The following is a 5,126-nucleotide window of genomic DNA, read 5'->3' on the forward strand; positions in this document are numbered from 1 at the left end:
TTAAACACTAACACAGCATGATCACACTCAACACAGTATCACGACAGCATCAAAAACAAAAAAAAATTTAAGATGACCAACCAATCCGTCACTGAGCAATAGACCAGTGCCGGGGAGAATCTCCACGGACCCAACAACGTCCCTGTTCGGGCGCCATGTAAATATGAAAATTTGCCGGAGCAAAATAAAAAAATAAAAAATTAAATATTTAAATTGACAACAATTTAATTGTGGGTTAGACACAAATATTTAAAAGAAAAATTAAGGGATGGGTCGTTGGGCCGTTTGGTTGGTACTGATTAAAAATACTTAAGATTACTAGCGCGCTAGTCGCCACCACTCGGCTCAACCCCCTCCGCACCCGTCGGGCGCAGCAAGCGTCTGGCACTGCGGGACAGCCGGTGCCAAACACCTTTATGGCCAGTGCCGTACAAAACGGCCGGTACCATACACCTCCTATTGTACAATAAAAAATTATATTATACAACAGCACAATACATAATATTAAAAACAATTTAAAAACAATAATCCATCGCTCTCGAGGATGGAGCAAATGTGAACACAGCAAAATCCAACGGTAATTCATTACAATGGTAAACCTATTTAGAAGGTAACATTTTGGTAAAATGTAATCATCGTAATTATTATATCATCTATCTTCACAAAGTGGACTAAAAATAGTTAACACAACAGAATCCATCGATAATACATCACAATGGTAAACTTATTTAGGAATTTACCTTTTGGTAAAATGTAATCATTGTAATTATCACATCATTTACCTTCATAAAGCGAACTAAAAATAGTTAACACAACAAAATCCATCGATAATACATCACAATGGTAAATTTATTTAGGAATTTACTTTTTGGTAAAATGTAATCGTTATGTGGGTAATCTACTTTTTCAAAGTAAACTAAAATAATTGACAAGCTCAATAGAAAACGGAACCAACCTATGAAGTAGGGTAGCCCTGGACCGTGGTGGACGGCCTCGGTAGTGTACATATCGGCCAGTCATGGTCGGGGAACGACTCTCAGGCACCATCGTCACCTTTTGAACAAAATTTACTAAATTGCGGACACATCACCGAGTACTGTGTTTCTAATAATTCATTCTAACTCAGCGGAGAGGCGAATGAGGTCGAGAAAGAAATTACAACATACCTTCAACGGAGGAAAAATCCGGCGACAGCCGCTAAAGCAGGACACAGCGCAGAGCTCGCCACCGAGCACTGTCCAACCAAAATCTGTGAATAACAACCACGCGCATTGGTTAACAATGCCGCCAATGCAAACAACAAAATAACAAGAAGAAACTCAAGGTAATCCTTGGAATAGGACCTGCTTACCTTCAGTAACAGAACTCAGCACGTGGCAATGAGTCCACAAAATCACGGGGCTTTCGGATTTATTCTAAAATTCCCTTTTAACGTAGAGGATGGCGATGCGTGCCCTGCCCGTTTATCAGGGAACGGCACGGTTCAGACCTCTTGGAATTCGGGACACTATCACACCACGTACAACAGAACTTCCGTTCGCGATCACCCCAACCAAGCAAAAGACTTCGACCCTCCAAAAAGCGCCGGTCATCACCCGTGACTCAGATGTTCGTTCGAAAACTTGTCACTCCAACAAATCACAATATCTAGCAGTTTTGTATAATTTTTTTCTTTACTTTCAATAAATGCCACTTGTGTTAACTAGCCTCTTATTGAATAATTTCGATATGGGAACTCACAATACTGCTTCTCTCATTTAAATTTAATTAAATAATTAAACTTTAGAAAGAAAAAAAATAACAAACAAGCAAGTTTCTGAACGTCACCTGTGTGTTTCGTTTCACTCAGAATATGTCAAATTTCTAGAACGTTCCGAATCCATGATCGATCAAGATACATTACAATGTTATTTTAATATAAACATTGAGGAAAATACTGTAAATAGCTAGAATTTAAATTAAAGAGCCTAAATATTAAGTTTTATAAAAATTTAGTATTGAACAATTAATTTTGTTATATATACACTTTTTTTTTACTAAAAGAATGAAACGTAACGCATTGATCTGTCAAACGGAGACATTCAAAAAGTGAGGTTATTTATTGCTCTGTGTACCAAAACAATGTAATTTATTTTAATAGAAGTTAATCAAAACTCAGTGAATCACTTACAATGACACAATCAAGTGACAAAGGGAATACTGTACACTTTGTAATATGTGACCTTACGGTCCGTTGGAATGTTTGTTTGTGGAAATCGGTAAGTATTCAATCTCGCCAAAAAAAAAAGTGTTACAATAGGTACATAACTGCTGTCTACAAAATACAAAAAGAAATGAGATCCCATCAAAAACAATACTTGTCAAAAAAACCAAGTCTCGCAACTCAGTTGTTCTACGGTAAAAAGTTATGAGATCCATGTAATACCAAGTCCAGGTCAGGAAATCTTTAACGTTTTACATAAATATATTGACTTGGCCATCGCATGAAAACACGTGTAGATAAATTAAATTATTTAGTGCGATGGCCAAGTCAATAATTTATGTAAAACGTTAAAGATTTCCTGACCTGGACTTGGTATTACATGGATCTCACAACTTTTTACCGTAGAACAACTGAGTTGCGAGACTTGGTTTTTTTGACAAGTATTGTTTTTGATGGGATTTAGATTTACGCTGTGCGTATTAGTCAGAATGATCGCATTGAATTTAATAGGCTGTATCAAAACCATTTGTAAGTTTGTCCCCGCTCGCTAGTAAAAAAAACTAACCTTCGAGCCATTGGGCTTTTTCACATTAGACTTCGTCGTGAGTTTGCAAAATTTTATTTTTTGTTCCAACGCAGTTGTCATACAATTTTTCGTATGTGGTCCTGCAAACGGACGACCAACCTCCGGTTCAAACGTCTTACTTGAAAGAGCCCATTGAGGTATAATTTTCCCATCGAGTCATAATTAAAATTCGTCGAGGGGCAAGAAAGTTAAAGTTTCCACATGAAGTTAGCATTTCATTAAAACAAATCGGCGACGCGTAGTTAACACCCGATCCTCATCTTAGTACTTTCTGGCGCAGCCTCACCTCTGAGGGCCATTTTAAAAGTCGCTCTCAAACTTTCTTGGCCGGAAACGCAATGATAATGAAGATGGAGATATTATGGCGAGTCGCCAGGTCCAGCACAGTGCAAACTAATGAAGCAAGCTAATTGGGGCAACGTGGAATAATAAAAATGAATTCCAGGGCGAACGGAACATTTATTTCAAATACACCTTATTGGTATAACATTCAGGCTCGTGTGGTTAAATTACTTGGGCTAAGAGAACCAAAATGTAAAAGAAGGAAGTTAATGGTAGTTCCCAGTTTGGTAAAGCGACTCTATGGATGTGGAACTACATATTTATGCAGGATTGCAGGACTAAAGATGATTTCGTGCTTTTGTCGAAAACTAAAAACAGGCTTTTCGTTTCTGTCTACTTTCTGTACATGCATCCCAACTAATATTATAAATGCGAAAGTAACTCTGTCTGTCTGTCTGTCTGTTACGCTTTCCCGCTTAAACCTCGCAACCGATTTTGATAAAATTTGGCATAGAGATAGTTTGAGTCCCGGGAAAGAACATAGGATAGTTTTTATCCCGGTTTTTGAAACAGGGACGCGCGCGATAAAGTTTTTCTGTGACAGACAAAATTCCACGCGGGCGAAGCCGCGGGCGGAAAGCTAGTACAATAATAATATTTAAAGATAACTACTTAATTAACCTAAACTAAACCTAATTTACTTTGACCGGTGTTTTTTGTATGGAATTTGACAGATTTTGTTATTTTTCAAAGTTAAAGTAAGATGTTGCAACCCAGCCTATTATTGCCTTATCTACTATATAAAAATAAGTCGGGTTTTCCTCCCTGACGCTATAACTCCAGAACGCATGAACCGATTTCCACGGTTTTGCATTCGTTGGAAAGGTCTCGGGCTCCGTGAGGTTTATAGCAAAGAAAATTCGGGAAAAGGGGGTAAAACGGGATCCACGCGTACGAAGTCGCGGGCCGCCGCTAGTTTGCTATAAAATATGCATAGAAGTAATGTAATTTGAATACTAACGTGACAAAAACATTGGCTGTTCTTATCATTCTGTGGACGTGCACCGTCAATTTGGCCACGTAATTAATTTCGGCCAATTCGCGGCCCGTAGGAATATATCTCGACCCCTGACCCCAGGCAGTCCACGTGAATCCTTTACAGCGAAACTTTCCAGCACAAACTTTTTTCAAAACGATCTTGATGCTTTAAATATGAATACGAGTACAATGCTGCAGCAAACTAGGCTACAGCTAAAATTGTACGTTGAAACTATAATTTTTCAAATCAAAAATGGATGAACCGTCAAACAATTTGCTTTTTCAATTATTGGAAATAAAAATGTAGAGAAAAATTGTTGAAGCATGGAAATACAGGTTGTAGCTAAGGCTTGTCACTCGCTGGCGAGAACTATTACATTATGTCAGATTCAACGATACAATTAAATACGTAGATACCTACTCGACAGTAATCCGACAGAGCAGAGCTTAGAAGGGTAGTAAATCCAACGCATTTCATGTCACAAAAATGGCTTTACATTCATAATAAAATTATGTTATACAAAAGAGTAAGAGAGAGTTGTAAGAGTATGTTTTAATAAATTAACTCGACCTTTCCATTTACAAGCTGAATCGTACTTACAGTCGAAGAAGTATGTTTTAATTAGGCCCTGAAACATACGCATATTTAACTTTGAACTTAACTTTTGATGTAAGCTGAACTTTACATTCAATACTTTATACTAAACTTTGAGGGTAATATAATTTTGCTAGGATTCACGCGTAAACAACCCAAACGCCGTAAAATCACCATTACAGGTAGCAATACTCCATCAATAGCAGGAATAAAGCTATTTATCGGTAACAAGCGTGGCTAGGGCTGCAAGGTGAATCTATCGATAAGCATATCGATACATATTGGAAACCAGAGTAAAATAGCATTACATATGCGTGACACTGAGAAGTACTGGAGAATTTATCGATAAAAATAGAAACTTGTAGCTAACCAAAAAAAAAAAATTAAATTTGTTACATATTGAAGTAAGAAACAATCTAAAT

At 37.4% G+C, this 5,126-nt stretch overlaps 1 long non-coding RNA gene across 1 annotated transcript; it reads right to left on the reverse strand.

Moving 5' to 3' along the window:
• Positions 1-207: 207 nt before the first annotated feature.
• On the reverse strand, positions 208-1,997 carry LOC135075663 (uncharacterized). The gene is made up of 3 exons (XR_010258084.1): positions 1,352-1,997; positions 1,167-1,249; positions 208-1,053 (listed from the first exon to the last, which is right to left on the reverse strand). It is a non-coding gene; the product is annotated as an uncharacterized LOC135075663 (long non-coding RNA).
• Positions 1,998-5,126: the final 3,129 nt, after the last annotated feature.

Source organism: Ostrinia nubilalis, chromosome 10, assembly GCF_963855985.1.
Source record: "Ostrinia nubilalis chromosome 10, ilOstNubi1.1, whole genome shotgun sequence".
NCBI lineage: Eukaryota > Metazoa > Arthropoda > Insecta > Lepidoptera > Crambidae > Ostrinia > Ostrinia nubilalis.